Source organism: Hyla sarda, chromosome 7, assembly GCF_029499605.1.
Source record: "Hyla sarda isolate aHylSar1 chromosome 7, aHylSar1.hap1, whole genome shotgun sequence".
NCBI classification, from domain to species: Eukaryota; Metazoa; Chordata; class Amphibia; order Anura; family Hylidae; genus Hyla; species Hyla sarda.
In genome coordinates this window covers 31,736,616-31,753,464 of record NC_079195.1, presented here as the reverse complement: position 1 = coordinate 31,753,464, position 16,849 = coordinate 31,736,616, and the positions used below count along the sequence as shown (strand labels likewise).

The 16,849-nt window shown below is 45.0% G+C and overlaps 1 protein-coding gene and 1 non-coding gene across 2 annotated transcripts in view; both read left to right on the top strand.

Annotated features, from left to right (window-relative positions):
• The window catches only part of LOC130282475 (uncharacterized), a 40,701-nt gene that overhangs the window by 21,861 nt on the left and 1,991 nt on the right, over positions 1-16,849 (top strand). The window lies entirely within an intron of this gene.
• Positions 15,800-15,914, top strand: LOC130283647 (U5 spliceosomal RNA). Its single transcript, XR_008846768.1, has one exon. It is a non-coding gene; the product is annotated as a U5 spliceosomal RNA (small nuclear RNA).

Here is a 16,849-nt window from a genome sequence, read left to right as displayed (position 1 = left end):
AGTGTGACAATGAGCAAAAAAGCTTGCCAGCGGAGTTCCCCTTTTAAGCAGGGGTCCCTAACCAGTGTGCCTCCAGCTGTTGCAAAACACACGGACTGATATCTTTCAGCCCTTTGAATACTGCAGTAGTTAGTTGCTTTAAGGAAAAAAAGCTTGCCTGCGGAGTTCCCCTTTTAAGCAGTGGTCCCCAACCAGGGTGCCTCCAGCTGTTGCAAAACACATGGACTGATATCTTTCAGCCCTTTGAATACTGTAGTAGTTAGTTGCTTTAAAGAAAAAAAAGCTTGCCAGCGGAGTTCCCCTTTTAAGCAGTGGTCCCCAACCAGGGTGCCTCCAGGTGTTGCAAAACACACGGAGTGATATCTTTCAGCCCTTTGAATACTGTAGTAGTTAGTTGCTTGAAGAAACTTAAGTTTTATACTGGAGTACCCCTTTTAACCAGCGGTTTCCTCCCAATCAGGGTGCCTCCAGCTGTTGCAAGACAGACGGACTCATATTTGAGCCCTAAAAGGGGCTTTTTTGGGTGCTGTCCTTAAAGCAGATGTTAGACTAGTGCTTTAGAAGTAAACTGGACCCTGAATACACCACCTAGCAGCAACCTAGCTATCGCTTTCCCTATTACAGCAGGAGCAGCTTCTCTGTCCCTCCACTTTCTAAGCCTGCAGCATGCCGAATGAAGGTAAAATGGCATCCGTGCAGGAGGTAGGAGGGTCTGGAAGGGAGGGACTGCTGCTGATTGGCTGTAATGTGTATGTTGACTCTGACTCACAGGGTCAAAGTTTACCAAAATGTTAAAGTATAGGGGGCGAATCAAACTTCACATATGTTCGCCCGGCGATGCGAACGCGAACATGCTAAGTTCACCTCTAATTCATCTCTAAGGGGCGCATGATGGTGACATTATATTGTGAGGGCGCATGATGGGGGCATTTTTCCCTCCTGTCTGTAGCACACCTGAGGGAGGGGATAATTGATTAACTGCTCTCAGGTGTATAAAACTAACTGGGAAACTCTGTGAGCCCTGCTCTGACTGAGTCTAACGGAAGCTGGGTTTGTATTATTAAGTGTTACATCTGAGAAGTTTTATAAGCAGAAGTTTAAAAAGCAGGAGTTGTAAGCAGGCCCCACTGTAACTGTACGTATTACACTCCCTTGATAAAAGTAGTTTTTCTTAATAGTTAATAACAGCTGTTTGTCACCAAGGATATGGACAGCGGGATTGGAGGTTTTCTTCAGTGCACATTGTGCCACATGTATACATCTCTGGAGCAGCAGCTTCAGGGTGTATACCGCTGTGACAAATGTGAGCATGTTGCCCACCTAGAAGCTCGTATTAGAGATCTAGAGGAGCAAAATGCAACATTGAGGGCGATTGACAATCTTACAGAGCAAGCAGTTAGTGGGGTAGAAATGGAGGTTGGAGAAACTAGCCAGGAGGCCCAAGTAGGGAGCTGGGTTAATGTAGTTAGAGGGACTTTAAAGGGGGCAAGGAAAAGGAAGGTCACTTCTGCTTCTGATCTCCCAAGTAAAATTGCCAAGTTGGGTGAGGGCCTCAGTATCAGAGATGGCAACCCTAGTGGATACTGGTCTCCCTAACAGCCGGGGGAACAGCTCAACTAGTAGTGTGGGGGATGGTAACGCAGGTAGGCCAAGACAGTTAGTTGTGGTAGGGGATTCTATAATCAGGAAGACGGATAGAATAATTTGTCACCAAGACCACCTCAACCGAATGGTTTGCTGTCTCCCTGGTGCCAGGGTTCGGTATGTGGTGGAAAGGGTGGACAAATTACTAGGGGGGGCTGGGGATGACCCAGCTGCCGTGGTCCATGTGGGAACCAACGACAGAATACATGGTAGGTGGAGGTCCTTGAAGAATAATTACAAGGAACTAGGTGCCAAGCTGAAGGGAAGGACCTCTAAGGTTGTGTTCTCTGGAATACTTCCTGTGCCATGCGCATCGCAGGAAAGACAGCGGGAGCTTAGGGAGTTAAATGCATGGCTTAAGTCGTGGTGTGAGGGGGAAGGGTTTGGGTTTTTAGAGCACTGGGCTGACTTTTCATTGGGGTACAAACTCTATTCTACGGATAATTTGCACCTGAATGGAAGGGGGTCTGCTGTGCTGGGGGAGAGAATCCTGGAAGGGGTGGCTGAGTATTTAAAGTAGGTGAGTGGGGGGAGGATAATAAAGCAAAGAAAGCAGACAGTGGGATGGATAGGTTAGAGAGGGGTCAGGACATAATGGTGGGTGGAGAGGAGTCATGTGGGGGGAGGTTAAGAGCAGTGGATAAGGAGATTCATGCGTTACAAACCAGCTGTAAAAATAAATGTAGCCCGAAAAATTGTAATCCCAATAATTCAATAAATTTCATTAGCCCCAATAACTCAATAACTACAATAAGCCCCATTAACTCAAAAAATACCATTAGCCCCAATAACTTAAATAACAACGTTAGACCCAATAACTCAAAAAATCCCATTAGCCCCAATAACTTAAATAGTACAATTAGCCCTTATAACTCAAATAATAACATTAACCCCAATAACTCTGAAAATCCCATTAGTGAGACTATATGTGTAAAACTTAATGGAAATGTAAAGTGTATGTTCACAAATGCCAGAAGCCTAGCAAATAAAATGGGGGAGCTTGAGGCCTTGATACTGGAGGAACATATTGATATAGTTGGGGTCACAGACATGGCTGGACTCCTCGCATGACTGGGCTGTTAATCTGCAGGGGTTTATATTGTTTCGCAAGGATAGAATGAACAGAAAAGGTGGTGGAGTCTGTCTGTATGTAAGAAGTGGTATGAAAGTCAGTGTGAACGATGCCATAGTGTGTGATGATTCTGAGGAGGTGGAATCACTGTGGGTAGAATTACAAAAGGAGGGAAATACTGAAAAAATAATATTTGGTGTAATCTATAGACCCCCTAATATCACTGAAGAGATAGAATTTCGGCTTCATAAACAAATAGAGAGGGCCGCCCGGGCAGGTACAGTGGTAATAATGGGAGATTTTAACTATCCAGATATAGATTGGGGTCCGGGGTTGGCTAAAACTACAAAGGGGCAACAATTCCTAAATTTATTGCAGGATAATTTTATGGGCCAGTTTGTGGAGGACCCAAAAAGAAGTGATGCCTTGTTGGATCTGATCCTTTCCAACAACGCAGAGCTGATTGGTAATGTAACTGTGCGGGAAAACCTTGGTAATAGCGACCACAATATAGTTACTTTTGACTAAAATGTAGAAAACAAAGACAGGCGGGGAAGGCAAAAACATATAACTTTAAAAAGGCAAACTTCCATGGGCTGAGGGCCGCACTACAGGACATAGACTGGGGGGAGGGGTTCTCAAATAGTGATACAGAAGGTAAATGGGACATCTTTAAATCAACTCTAAATAACTATACAGCTAAATATATACCAAAGGGGAACAAATATAAACGATTAAAACTAAATCCTACATGGCTGACAAATTATGTTAAAAGAGCAATAAACAACCAAAAAATTGCCTTCAAAAAATACAAATCTGATGGGTCAGCTATAACATTTAAACAGTACAAAGAGCTTAATAAAATCTGTAAAAATGTAATAAAAACAGCAAAATTCAAAATGAGAGACAGGTGGCCAAAGAAAGCAAAACTAATCCTAAATATTTTTTTAGATATATAAATACAAAAAAACAAGGATAGAGCATGTAGGACCCCTTAATAATGATAATGGGGAGGTTGTCACAGGCGATAAAGAGAAGGCGGAGCTACTGAATGGGTTCTTTAGTTCTGTATACACTATGGAAAAAGAAGCTGACATTGGCCAGGTCAGTGCTGGTAACACATCATGTAATGTACTGAACTGGCTTAATGTAGAGATGGTACAAGGTAAGTTACGTAAAGTAAATGTAAGCAAATCTCCAGGGCCGGATGGACTACACCCAAGAGTTCTTAGAGAGGTAAGTTCAGTAATATCTGTACCCTTGTTCATGATATTTAGAGATTCTCTGGTGTCTGGTATTGTGCCAAGGGACTGGCGCAAGGCGAATGTGGTACCAATCTTCAAGAAGGGCTCTAGGTCTTCGCCAGGCAATTATAGACCGGTAAGTCTAACGTGCATTGTGGTTAAATTGTTTGAAGGACTTATAAGGGATTACATACAGGAATACATAGGGGATAATAGTATTATAAGTGATAGCCAGCATGGGTTTACTAAGGATAGAAGTTGTCAAACCAATCTAATTTGCTTTTATGAAGAGGTGAGTAGAAGCCTTGACAGAGGAATGGCTGTGGATATAGTGTTTCTGGACTTTGCCAAAGTGTTTGATACTGTCCCTCACAGACGTCTGACGGGTAAGTTAAGGTCTTTGGGCTTGGAAACTTTAGTTTGTAACTGGATTGAACACTGGCTCATGGATCATACTCAGAGAGTGGTGGTCAATGATTCGTACTCTGATTGGTCCCCGGTTATTAGTGGTGTACCCCAAGGTTCAGTACTGGGACCGCTGTTGTTTAATTTATTTATCAATGATATAGAGGATGGTATTAACAGCTCTGTTTCTATCTTTGCAGATGACACCAAGCTTTGTAGCACGGTACAGTCTATAGAGGATGTGTATATAGAGGGGGGGGCTATGTATATAGAGGGGGGGGGCTGTGTATATATAGAGGATGGTAATAACAGCTCTGTTTCTATCTTTGCAGATGACACCAAGCTTTGTAGCACGGTACAGTCTATAGAGGATGTGTATAGGTTACAAGATGACTTGGATATACTAAGTGTCTGGGCATCCACTTGGCAAATGAGGTTCAATGTGGATAAATGTAAAGTTATGCATCTGGGTACTAAGAACATGCATGCATCGTATGTCTTAGGGGGGATTAAACTGGCAGAGTCACTTGTAGAGAAGGATCTGGGTGTACTTGTAGATCACAGACTACAGAATAGCATGCAATGTCAGGCTGCTGCTTCCAAAGCCAGCAGGATATTGTCATGTATAAAAAGAGGCATGGACTCAAGGGACAGGGACATAATACTCCCCCTTTATAAAGCATTGGTACGGCCTCACCTGGAATATGCTGTTCAGTTTTGGTCACCTGTCCATAAAAGGGACACTGTGGAGCTGGAAAGGGTTCATAGACGCGCGACTAAACTAATATAGGGCATGGAACATCTTAGCTATGAGGAGCGATTAAAGGAGTTACAATTGTTTAGTCTTGAGAAGAGACGTTTAAGGGGCCATACAAAAAATATGGAGAAAAACTGTTCCAGGTTAAACCCCCCCCCCCCCCCAAAGGACGAGGGGGCACTCCCTCCGTCTGGAGAAGAAAAAGTTTAGTCTAAAGGGGCGACACGCCTTCTTTACCGTGAGGACTGTGAATTTATGGAACGGTCTACCTCAGGAACTGGTCACAGCAGGAACAATTAACAGCTTTAAAACAGGGTTAGATACATTCCTGGAACAAAATAACATTAATGCTTATGGAGAATTTTAAAACTACATCCCTTCCCCTTATCCCCTTACACCATTCACTTCAATTCCCTGGTTGGACTTGATGGACGCATGTCTTTTTTCAACCATACTAACTATGTAACTATGTGAAGGGCGCATGATGGGGGCATTATATATGTGAGGGGCGCATGATGGGGACATTGTATGTGAGGGGCACATGTTGGGGGCATTATATTGTGAGGGGCGCATGATGGAGGCATTACATTTTGAGGGGTGCATGATGGGGGAATTATATGTGAGGGGCGCATGATGGGGACATTAAATGTGAGGGGTGCATGATGGGGGAATTATATGTGAGGGGCGCATGATGGGGACATTATATGTGAGGGGTGCATGATGGGGGAATTATATGTGAGGGGCACATGATGGGGGCATTATATTGTGAGGGGCGCATGATGGGGGCATTATATTTTGAGGGGTGCATGATGGGGGAATTATATGTGAGGGGCGCATGATGGGGACATTATATGTGAGGGGTGCATGATGGGGGAATTATATGTGAGGGGCGCATGATGGGGACATTATATGTGAGGGGTGCATGATGGGGGAATTATATGTGAGGGGCGCATGATGGGGACATTATATGTGAGGGGTGCATGATGGGGAAATTATATGTGAGGGGCGCATGATGGGGGCATTATATGTGAGAGGCACATGATGGGGGCATTATATTGTGAGGGGCGCATGATGGGGGCATTATATTGTGAGGGGTGCATGATGGGGGAATTATATGTGAGGGGTGCATGATGGGGACATTATATGTGAGGGGCGCATGATGGGGGCATTATATTGTGAGGGGTGCATGATGGGGGCATTATATGTGAGGGGTGCATGTTGGGGGCATTATATGTGAGGGGTGCATGTTGGGGGCATTATATGTGAGGGGTGCATGTTGGGGGCATTATATGTGAGGGGTGCATGATGGGGGCCATTACAGTGGGGATCAAAAGTTTGGGGAGCCCTGAAAATTTTAAATATGATGTTTTTTCTTCTTTGTTGCACAATGATTTTTTTTTGGGGTTTCGCTGTAGATTTTTGGGTAAATGACTGATGTCATTACAAAGTAGAATTGGTGGCGTAAAAAATAAGCCCTCATATGGATTTTTAGGTGCAAAATTGAAAGAATTATAATTTTTTTAAGGTAAGGAGGAAAAAACAAAAGTGCAAAAAACGGAAAAACACTCGGTCCTTAACCTCTTCAGGACATAGGGCGTATGGATACGCCCTGCATTCCGAGTCCTTAAGGACCGAGGGCGTATCCATACGCCCGTGGGAAATCCGGCCCCCACCGCTAGCCGGAGGGGCGCCGGAGCCGGATGCCTGCTGAAATCGTTCAGCAGGCATCCCGGCATATCGCCCAGGGGGGTCATTATGTCCCCCCATGTCGGCGATCGCAGCACATCGCTCATCAATTCAGATGAGCGATGCGCTGCGATTCCGTTCCCCGCCGCTCACCGGGCGGGGATCGGAGCCGGATGTCTGCTGATTTCTATCAGCAGACATCCCGGCAGTGTGCCGGAGGAGGTCCGGAGGACCTCCTATACCGGCGATCGCTGCAGGACGCCGGTAACTACTAACCGGCGTTCTGCAGCGGTTCCGGGTCCTCAGGGTCACGTGTGACCCTGTTACCCGGATATAGATGGTGACTGGTGGTGTAGTATACACCACCAATCACCATCCGTACTGTACTGGGGGCTGGCATTGTGGCCACCCCCCTCAGTACAGTTGTGATTGGGTGGCCAAAGTGGCCACACCAATCACAGTGTAATGGGAGGGGATGGTGGGGGGTAGGAGCACGTTGCTCCGTTCTGCCCACAATTCCACAGAGATCTGGTGTGCAGGACGGAGCCCCGTGCTGCCCACCATCCCCTGAGTCCAAAAAAAGTGCCCCTTGCCCCCTTTCTGTGGCCCCTTGGCACAGAAATCCCCAGGGATAGCTTTAGATTTAGGTAGGGACAGGTTAGGGTTAAAAAAAAAAAGTTTTCTTTTTTTTTCTTTTTTCGGCGTACCTCAGTGGGTGTCCGTGGGTCCGTAGCACCTTTAGCTGCGTGACCCCGGCCCTGCTGGGTCGCTGCGGTCTGCCGCCAGCCTTTTTTTTTTGGCGCAGATCTTTTTTTTTTTCTTTTTTCCCTAAGCGTGTGTGCGGACCCTCTTAGTTATAAAAGAGCGGTCCGCCACCGTTTGTTAAAGCCCACCCGCCGCTGATCAGTCCCGTAGTACTGATCAGCGTTTTTTTTTGTGGTGCCGGCGCTTTTTTACGCGTTTTCCAGCGCTTTTTTTGCACCCATAGGCGGTCCGTGCCACCAGTAGCAGGCGTGTACTGTGTGGCCGGACCTTACCTGTGTGTGTGGCGTGCCTCACCGCTGTCAGTGATTTATCACTGATCAGCGTTTTTTTTTGTGGTAAAGGCACTTTTTTCGGTTAACGCGTATTTTTTTTGCACCCATAGGCGGTCCGTGCCACCAGTAGCAGGCGTGTACTGTGTGGACGGACCGTACCTGTGTGTGCAGCCTGTCCCACCGCTGTCAGTGATTTATCACTGATCAGCGTTTTTTTTTTTGTTCAGGCGGGTGCATTTTTTCCGGGGTTAAGCGTTTTTTTATTTTATTTTTCGGGTTTTTTGTGTGGGGGTCTGAGTACAAGCCACCAGCCACTGTTCTGGGCTGAGTGGCCGGACCCCCCTCTGACTTCTGCGCCCCTTGCCGCCACAAGCGCTAATCAGTGCGCACACCACTGATTAGATAAACGCTTATTTTTTTGGCGCAGGGTTTTTTTTGCGCTAGAAGTCCCCCCTTTTTTTTTAAAAAGTCCCCTTTTTATTTTATATTTTTTTCTGTTAGGGCGGGTTAGTTTAGTTAGGTTAGGTTAGGGCGGGTTAGGGCGGGTTAGGGAGGTAGTATCGCACCACACCACACGCAGCACACACACCAATAAAGTTTCCCCCCCCCACACACACACATACCCGTATCCCCATTAGAGTAGGGAAATGGCCCGCAGAGCGTTTTCGGCGGAGGAGGCATATGCCATAATTGCCTCCGACACCGAGAGCGGCTCAGAGGACGATGAAGACCCCACCTTCCTTATTTCATCGTCCTCCTCATCATCTAGTTCAGATGATGAGCCACCAAGGTGGCGGAGACGCCGCCGTGCGGTGCCGCAAACCTCCTCTGCCCTTGACCCTGTGCCCCATGCTAGTATGAGTCCCCCTGGCGCTCATACTAGTGAAGCCCCCCTGCCAAGGTCACTGGTACCTCGTACCGGAGAACTTGTCTGGGCTGAGCCAGCGGACCACGAGCCCGTGATTCCTGAGTTTGTTGGCGACTCAGGAATCAAGATTAACATCGCCGGGTTCACTGAAAAGGACTTTTTCGGTCATTTTTTCAGTGACGACTTTGTTAATCTAATGGTTACACAGACGAATCTGTATGCCCAACAGTTCGTCGCCGCTAACCCGGGCTCACTTTTAGCTAGACCCGGCGGCTGGACTCCAGTCGATGCAGCCGAAATGAGGACCTTTTGGGGCCTTGCGCTGCATATGGGTCTAGTTAAAAAACCCTGTGTCAGGCAATATTGGAGTGGGGACGTCTTTTACCAGACACCCCTCTACAGTATGGCCATGGCACGTTCCCGGTTCGAGGCCATTCGGAGATGTTTGCATTATGCTGATAATGCGGCATGTCCCCCCCGAACTGATCCCGCGTATGACCGCCTGTATAAAATCAGGCCGGTCATCAATCACTTCGGGGCCAGATTTTGGGAGGCCTATGTCCCTGGAAGGGAGGTCGCTATTGATGAGTCGCTCATCAGCTTTAAGGGGAGACTCAGCTTCCGGCAATACATCCCTACCAAGCGAGCGCGGTATGGCGTGAAGATGTATAAACTTTGCGAGAGTACCTCCGGGTACACTTGCAAGTTTATGGTGTATGAGGGACGAGATTCCTGCATTGAACCCCCAGATTGTTCCCCCACTCTGGGTGTTAGCGGGAAAATCGTTTGGGGCCTTTTGCACCCATTGCTAGATAAAGGTTACCACCTTTACGTGGATAACTTTTATACTAGTATCCCTCTCTTCACATCCCTCGCCGCCAGATCCACGCTCGCTTGTGGGACAGTCTGGAAGAATCAAAGAGGCCTTCCTTCCTATCCCCTGCAGACTCCTATCCCCCGGGGTGAGTCCCGTGCCCTCACCCATGATAACCTGTTGTTGGTCCGGTATAAGGACAAGAGGGATGTCCTTATGCTCACCACAATTCATGGGAATGGCAGCACCCCTGTCCCTGTGCGAGGTACCGTGGGACCGGTCCTCAAGCCCGATTGTATTCTGGACTACAATCGGTATATGGGGGGAGTTGATCTTTCTGATCAAGTCCTCAAGCCATATAATGCCATGCGGAAAACAAAGATATGGTACAAAAAAGTTGCGGTCTACATGGTACAGGTTGCCATGTACAACTCTTTTGTACTGTACAAGAACGCTGGCAACACAGGGACATACCTGGAGTTCCAAGAGGAAGTTCTAAAGGCCCTCATCTATGGTGACCGCCAAAGAGCGGGTCAGAGCACCTCTGTAACTTCAGGTCCCCGGATCGTCCCCGGCCAACACTTTCCATGTGTGATCCCCCACACTGGAAAGAAGGGACGATCTCAGAAGAAATGCAGAGTGTGTCGCAAGAGGGGGATTCGGAAGGACACCACCACTCAATGCGACACTTGCCCCGATCATCCGGGCCTCTGCATAGGCTGCTTCAGGGAGTATCACACTTCCATGGAGTACTAAATTTTCCGTAATTTGCCCTAATTTTAATTACCCACAATTCGACTCCAATGTACCAGTCCAGGGTACACTGTCTTCCAAATTTTATACCAAACCCCCCCCCCCCCAAAAAAAAAATAACCTTTTTCTCAATACCCCCAATATCTTTTTTTTTTCTTCCCCCTAAAAAATGGGTCATGGGACACAGAGTCAACAGCATTGGAGGTTTGCAGTTGCCTCAAATGCGCAACGCTCTCTCTCCCCACCTGAGCGGGTTGCGCATTTGAGGTAACAGAATAGGGACGGCCCCACACATCCCCTTCCCAGAATGATGATTCAGAGTATAGGGTTTGGGGCGGGCATCCTTTTTACTTTTGGCTGTACTCTGGGTCATCATTCTGGGAAAATAATTGGCATATCAGTTCTAAAATTGCAATTTTCTTCCCCCCATAGTACACTTCATCCATTCCTGGAAAATAAATGAAGGGAACACCCATCTGTTCCAAATCTCCACTTCACCCTATACACCTTCCCTAGGGGGTGTACTGTTTGTAATAATCTCACATATGGGTGTTCCTTTCTTGTATTTTCCTCTGAATGTATGTAACTGTTAGGTCCGTAACAAACATCCGCCTCAAATGCGAAGAGTTCTCGCTGAACTCTGTCGTATTTCCAGGCGACAATTCAGAGTCACATGTTAGTTGTTCCCAAAAAGATGAAGCAGAGCATAGGTTGAAAATTGCAATTTTCAAAAGCTACCCTTCATCCATTCCTGGAAAATAAATTTAGGAAACCCCTGTGCGTTAGAAATGTCCTCTTTACCCCTATACCCATTCCTCAGGGTGGGTACTTTCTGTAATGGTGTCACATGTGGGTGTTTCATTTTTGTATTTTCCTCGGAATGTATGTAACCGTCAGCTACTGATATGCCATAGGCCACAAATACAAAGTGACCTCTATGACTTCTGAGCCTTGTTGTGCGCCCGCCCAGCACGTTACCCCATATGTGGATGGATTTTTATAGTCAGGGGAAAAAGCCCTCCAAAATTTGTAACCCAATTCCTCATATTACCCCTTGTGAAAATGTTAAAAATTGGGTAGACCCAGCATTTTAGTGTAAAAAAATCAAATTTTTCAATTTAGGCCCACTTTTCAAAAAAACTGTGAGGTGTAAGAACTCACTGTAACACTGTTACGTTCCCCGAGGGGTCTAGTTTCCAAAATGTAATGCCATGTGGTTTTTTTTCTGCTGTCCTGGCACCAAAGGGGCTTCCTAAATGAGGCATGCCCCCAGAGCAAAATTTGCTTCCAAAAAGCCAAAATGTGACTCCTTCTCTTCTGAGACATGTAGTGCGCCAACAGAGCAGTTTTTACCCCCATATGGGGTGTTTTCTGAATCGGGAGAAATTGGGCTTCAAATTTTGGGGGGTAATTTCTGATATTACCCTTTTAAAAAATGTAAAATTTTTGGGAAAACAAGCATTTTAGGTAAAAAATTTTACTTTTTTTTTACATTTGCAAAAGTCATGAAACCCCTGTGGGGTATTAAGGTTCACTTTACCCCTTGTTATGTTCCCCAAGGGGTCTAGTTTCCAAAATGGTATGCCATGTGTTTATTTTTTGCTGTCCTGGCACCATAGGGGCTTCCTAAATGCGGCATGCCCCCAGAGCAAAATTTGCTTCCAAAAAGCCAAATGTGACTCCTTCTCTTCTGAGACCTGTAGTGCGCCAGCAGAGCACTTTTTACCCACATATGGGGTGTTTTCTGAATTGGGAGAAATTGGACTTCAAATTTTGGGGGGCATTTTCTGCTATTACCCTTTTCAAAAATGTTAAATTTTTGGGAAAACAAGCATTTTAGGTAAAAATTTTTACTTTTTTTTTACATTTGCAAAAGTCATGAAACCCCTGTGGGGTATTAAGGTTCACTTTACCCCTTGTTATGTTCCCCAAGGGGTCTAGTTTCCAAAATGGTATGCCATGTGTTTTTTTTTTGCTGTCCTGGCACCATAGGGGCTTCCTAAATGCGGCATGCCCCCAGAGCAAAATTTGCTTCCAAAAAGCCAAATGTGACTCCTTCTCTTCTGATACCTGTAGTGCGCCAGCAGAGCACTTTTTACCCCCATATGGGGTGTTTTCGGAATCGGGAGAAATTGGGCTTCAAATTTTGGGGGGTATTTTCTGCTATTACCCTTTTCAAAAATGTAAAATTTTTGGGAAAACAAGCATTTTAGGTAAAAAATTTTACTTTTTTTTTACATTTGCAAAAGTCATGAAACCCCTGTTGGGTATTAAGGTTCACTTTACCCCTTGTTATGTTCCCCAAGGGGTCTAGTTTCCAAAATGGTATGCCATGTGTTTTTTTTTTGCTGTCCTGGCACCATAGGGGCTTCCTAAATGCGGCATGCCCCCAGAGCAAAATTTGCTTCCAAAAAGCCAAATGTGACTCCTTCTCTTCTGAGACCTGTAGTGCGCCAGCAGAGCACTTTTTACCCCCATATGGGGTGTTTTCTGAATCGGGAGAAATTGGGCTTCAAATGTTGGGGGGCATTTTCTGCTATTACCCTTTTCAAAAATGTAAAATTTTTGGGCAAACAAGCATTTTAGGTAAAAAATTTTACTTTTTTTTTACATTTGCAAAAGTCATGAAACCCCTGTGGGGTATTAAGGTTCACTTTACCCCTTGTTATGTTCCCCAAGGGGTCTAGTTTCCAAAATGGTATGCCATATGTTTTTTTTTTGCTGTCCTGGCACCATAGGGGCTTCCTAAATGCGGCATGCCCCCAGAGCAAAATTTGCTTCCAAAAAGCCAAATGTGACTCCTTCTCTTCTGAGACCTGTAGTGCGCCAGCAGAGCACTTTTTACCCCCATATGGGGTGTTTTCTGAATCGGGAGAAATTGGGCTTCAAATGTTAGGGGGCATTTTCTGCTATTACCCTTTTCAAAAATGTTAAATTTTTGGGCAAACAAGCATTTTAGGTAAAAAATTTTACTTTTTTTTTACATTTGCAAAAGTCATGAAACCCCTGTGGGGTATTAAGGTTCACTTTACCCCTTGTTATGTTCCCCAAGGGGTCTAGTTTCCAAAATGGTATGCCATATGTTTTTTTTTTGCTGTCCTGGCACCATAGGGGCTTCCTAAATGCGGCATGCCCCCAGAGCAAAATTTGCTTCCAAAAAGCCAAATGTGACTCCTTCTCTTCTGAGACCTGTAGTGCGCCAGCAGAGCACTTTTTACCCCCATATGGGGTGTTTTCTGAATCGGGAGAAATTGGGCTTCAAATGTTAGGGGGCATTTTCTGCTATTACCCTTTTCAAAAATGTAAAAATTTTGGGCAAACAAGCATTTTAGGTAAAAAATTTTACTTTTTTTTTACATTTGCAAAAGTCATGAAACCCCTGTGGGGTATTAAGGTTCACTTTACCCCTTGTTATGTTCCCCAAGGGGTCTAGTTTCCAAAATGGTATGCCATATGTTTTTTTTTGCTGTCCTGGCACCATAGGGGCTTCCTAAATGCGGCATGCCCCCAAAGCAAAATTTGCTTCCAAAAAGCCAAATGTGACTCCTTCTCTTCTGAGACCTGTAGTGCGCCAGCAGAGCACTTTTTACCCCCATATGGGGTGTTTTCTGAATCGGGAGAAATTGGGCTTCAAATTTTGGGGGGCATCTTCTGCTATTACCCTTTTCAAAAATGTAAAATTTTTGGGAAAACAAGCATTTTAGGTAAAAAATTTTACTTTTTTTTTACATTTGCAAAAGTCATGAAACCCCTGTGGGGTATTAAGGTTCACTTTACCCCTTGTTATGTTCCCCAAGGGGTCTAGTTTCCAAAATGGTATGCCATATGTTTTTTTTTTTGCTGTCCTGGCACCATAGGGGCTTCCTAAATGCGGCATGCCCCGAAAGCAAAATTTGCTTCCAAAAAGCCAAATGTGACTCCTTCTCTTCTGAGACCTGTAGTGCGCCAGCAGAGCACTTTTTACCCCCATATGGGGTGTTTTCTGAATCGGGAGAAATTGGGCTTCAAATTTTGGGGGGCATTTTCTGCTATTACCCTTTTCAAAAATGTAAAATTTTTGGGAAAACAAGCATTTTAGGTAAAAAATTTTACTTTTTTTTTACATTTGCAAAAGTCATGAAACCCCTGTGGGGTATTAAGGTTCACTTTACCCCTTGTTATGTTCCCCAAGGGGTCTAGTTTCCAAAATGGTATGCCATGTGTTATTTTTTTGCTGGTTTGACACCCTAGGGGCTTCCTAAAGGTGACATGCCCCCCAAAAACCATTTCAGAAAAATGTTCTCTCCAAAATCCCCTTGTCGCTCCTTCGCTTCTGAGCCCTCTACTGCGCCCGCCGAACAATTAACATAGACATATGAGGTATGTGCTTACTCAAGAGAAATTGGGCTACAAATACAAGTAAAAATTTTCTCCTTTTACCTCTTGCAAAAATTCAAAAATTGGGTCTACAAGAACATATGAAGATTTTGAATTTTCTCCTTCAGATTGCTGCTATTCCTGTGAAACACCTAAAGGGTTAAAACACTGACTGAATGTCATTTTGAATACTTTGGGGGGTGTAGTTTTTATAATGGGGTCTTTCATGGGGTATTTCTAATATGAAGACCCTTCAAATCCACTTCAAACCTGAACTGGTGTCTGAAAAATAGCGAGTTTGAAAATTTTGTGAAAAATTGGAAAATTGCTGCTGAACTTTGAAGCCCTCTGGTGTCTTCCAAAAGTAGAAACTCATAAATTTTATGATGCAGACATAAAGTAGACATATTGTATATGTGAATAATAAAAAAAAAAAATGGAATATCCATTTTCCTTACAAGCAGAGAGCTTCAAAGTTTGAAAAATGCAAAATTTTCAATTTTTTCATGAAATTTTGGGATTTTTCACCAAGAAAGGATGCAAGTTACCACAAAATTTTACCACTATGTTAAAGTAGAATATGTCACGAAAAAACAATCTCAGAATCAGAATGATAACTAAAAGCATTCCAGAGTTATTAATGTTTAAAGTGACAGTGGTCAGATGTGCAAAAAACGCTCCGGTCCTTAAGGCCAAAATGGGCTTGGTCCTGAAGGGGTTAAGGGGTTAAAGACCCCTCTCTATATACAGACGCTGCATAACCACAAATTCTAATTAATCTTTACTTTAGACAATAGAACAATGGAGCTGCAAACAGGGAAAGAAGTAGGAAGGAGGGGAGTCAGCAGTCTGAAGCTTTATTGAAAGTCAGACAGCGGTCAAGGGGGAGGGGAGGTGAACAACGCAACCTGAGTGACGTCCTGCGGCTCTGATTTGCATATTTACCCAGGATGCACCGGACATATCTTGCAACTTTATAGTTGTAACTATTTATTTCATGTTATTGTTCCTTTTTGTTGTAATGTTTATTATGATCAGATATATTGTATCCGGATGATGTAGAATGTGACATATACACAATACAGACATGGATTCCATCCTCTCCCTGTGTGTTATGATTAGGGCAGAGATCCCGGCTCGTGTCAGGACCCTGTATATAGTATATACTCTGGTTTCTCTTCATATCGAAAAAATCTTTCGCCTTTTACTAAAGATTTCCGTGGAGAGGAACAATTATGAGTTTCATATAATTTTTTGATGCCTGGTGAACACTGGGCTTCCCATTCAAGGTAAAAAGCAGATTGAATATGGTAAATACTAATGATCCTTCAATTCTCAATGGTCTCAACATACAATTATCTATTCTAAACCATAACATGAAACCAGACTCAACATACAATGTACAGACAGTCCAGATGTGTAAAACTTGTCACTGGCTGGAAGAACTGACTTCCTAAAGAACTTGTATTCCTAAAGTGTATGCACTGACTGGTGTCTGGTAGCGCCCCCTACAGTACAGGGAGGTATTATATTTTCTGTACACTTTACCTGGGCCAGGGTTAGCTGCTCCTTTGGACACCAGGTGAAGGCGGCTCCATTTTGTGTGTACTGTACAGGACCCTGAAGAAGCTCCTGTCCTTTATATAGACCAGTCTTTCCCAACCAGGGTGCCTCCAGCTGTTGCAAAGCTACAACTCCCAGCATGCCTGGACAGCCTTTTGGCTGTTGGTTGTAGTTTTGCAACAGTTGCAGGCACCCTGGATGGGAAACACCGACATTAGATGTTTAAGCACCGGAGTACCCCATTAACCTCTGTAGTCTATTAATGCCTGCTGTGTGGACCAGTCGGTGTGGGGAGTGACTGGGAAGCAGTTTTGGTGACATGAGAGTAATGTTCATATGCGTATAACTATATCACACAGCTCCACTACACACACCCCTCCCTTGTAATAGGATCCTAGAGCAGGGGTCTCAAACTCGCGGCCCACGGAACGAAATTTTGTGGCCCGCTGCACAGTGGCGTAGCATGGGTCGGGGGGGGGGGGGGCGGCGCGGGGCGTACTCTAGCATGGCTGTAAGCTCCTGCTCCTCCATTCACTAACCTTCCTCACATGCGTGAGTACACAACGTGTGAGCAGCGGGGACGTGATCCATGGCAGCCTGGTGTGATGATGTCACATAATCACGCCGGTGCTTGGAGATCCCGTTCCCGC